Here is a 2518-nt window from a genome sequence, read left to right on the forward strand (position 1 = left end):
GGTGGCAAGCTACATTGTAGCCACAGTTGCCCTGGGGCTCACTGACAGAAGCGGGGCTGCCGTATACTGGCTCCACCGGGCCCTCTGACCACCATCAGTAGTGTCATGCCCAAGGACAGAACAACTATGAAAGTCGGAGCCAAGGCTTGAACCGTCAATCCTTCGATTTCATGGCAAACTCCTACACCGAACGCCACCGTTGCCCAAATACATACATTAAACATTTAATGTCCTACAATCATATTTGAGTTCTACTTATTATTATTAATGTACTCATCTCTATTCCAATGTTGCCTCCTGAAGCTAAAAAGCTTCAAACTAAAAATCAGAAAATAACTTTAGGAACATTTTGTCATATGTTTTCCATCTAACAAAATGTATCAGTTGTAAAAGACATCAATTAACCTTTATCTATTTATTTTAATTGTACAACTTAATTGAAATCTGAACCTTTTACTGAATTTATCTGCTAAATTTCACACGGCCTCAAAGGGCATTGTTGCTCTTACATGGATCATGTAAAGTTTACATTCCTGACAAAAAATCATTCAAAATACATTTGATAGTATTCTTAGTGCTACAGGCTTGTGTATAAACCAACAGTTGTATTATGCATAAACCATGTTGGCTGTATTTATGTTAGAACAGATTATGAAGCCAATTAGCTTCATCCATCCATGACGGTTTAGGCTATCCTGATCTACTGTATTTCTGTTTTTATGCTGCTTTACACTTAAGCTGTTGGAAGGCATAAAGACAACTTTCTCTCCATACATTACATTGTAGCACTTGTGCATTATTTCTTACTTAAACTTTTTATTTCATGTCCACTCAGGTTTCTTTTCTATTTAGTTAGCTACTTTAGTCCTGGCACTTTATTTAGCGCATTGGCATCTGCTGGGCTCCTGTTATAAACATATTACAGTTGGTGCTACCGTATTTTAGCTTTGTTTGTTTCACAAAAATGGTTCTTGACTGAGTTTGTTCTGAGACTAACTGCATTTGCTGTCTTTCATCCTCTTGACATGAAAACCATCTCAGAGCTCATCTTGTTAATTCTTTGTTTCCTACATTCAATAAAACAATGGAAATGACAGTAGACTGTTGCTACCTTCTCATTTAGGAGTTCATTATGTAAACTCAATGACTCCATGTGATCTGCTGGCTTTAACCTGCCTGTTTTTATGATTTGATTGAATCGATTCTTCTGAGTGCCATAAAATGAACTGTTGTGAATTTGTGCTATATAAATAAACTGACCTGAATGGAAGGCCAGTCTTTATGTTCCATCACAAAATCTAATTTGGATTTGAAATTAATTTTAGCCTCTTCACTTTATGCTGGTGAAGATTTTCAGTCATCCCGGTCATAGTTATTCCAAAAAAGATAAATAAATTAAACAATGCACTGGACTTTGTTTCCAAGGAAGCTTTTTCAATAATTGAAAAAGCTTCCTGGATGGGAAGCAAAATGTCTTCAAACTTGGAAACAAAGTTCGGTGAATTTTATTTTTTTGGAGTCTCTCCATTTTGCTTTATAAAGCAGGGGTTCTAAACCATTTTGAACCAGAAAGAAACTGCTCTGTATGGGTCTGAGCTGCTCAGTGGCACAGTGGGTAGCACTGCTGCCTTGCAGCAAGAAGGTTTGCATGTTCTCCCTGAGCATGCGCGTGTTCTCTCCGGGTACTCCGGCTTCCTCCTGTTAAAGCGAGAAGGATTTGTCCCCTTGGAAGGAAGGCTGTAGCGCCCCGGGGGCCTTCTCACCGGTTCTTTTCCTGGGAGCAAGTTATTTACTACTCTTAACTCAAACTGGGTAAAACCATATAAAAAAGGACTATAAAAACAGGAGTAAAAAAGTAACAGAGTTTATTCCAGATCAGGTCGTTACAGGACAGAGAAAAATGCTTAGAGCTTGCACAGCTGTGGTCTCAAAAATCACGTCCGCAAGCGTCCGGCAAAGTTTGAGCCCCAAAAACATGACTGTTAGGTTAATTGACTTGTCTAAATTCTCCTTAGGTGTGAGTGTGTGTGTGAATGGTTTGTTTTTCCTGTTTGTCTGTGTTGCCCTGCGATGGACTGGCGACCTGTCCAGGGTGTAACCCGCCTCTCGCCTATTGACTGATGGAGATAGGCACCAGCACCCCTCGCAACCCCATTCGGAACAAGCGTGTCAGATAATGGATGGATGGATGGATGGGTACTTAGTCCTAAAAAAAGACTACCAGAACTGACTGCTGCCCTGGAAGAGAAGAGAAGCTTATCCTGTTAGTCAAATACCTGAAATTAGGGACTCTTTTGCGGCTAAACTTTGTTCATAATTCCATAGTCACAGTGTGAATTAAGGTTTTAGAAGCAAAATTATTTTCTTTTTCTTTAGATGTTTTTGATGAACACATGGTGCTATGTGTAAAAGCACAAGTAAAACAAACAACAAAAAGAACCCAATAAACTTGTGCTTCATGGTCCTGCAGCAGGGGACAGTATAGTTCACCTCTTTTACTTCCTTGCCCTCTACTCCT

Source organism: Cyprinodon variegatus, unplaced genomic scaffold (assembly GCF_000732505.1).
Source record: "Cyprinodon variegatus isolate N-32 unplaced genomic scaffold, C_variegatus-1.0 Scaffold60, whole genome shotgun sequence".
NCBI lineage: Eukaryota > Metazoa > Chordata > Actinopteri > Cyprinodontiformes > Cyprinodontidae > Cyprinodon > Cyprinodon variegatus.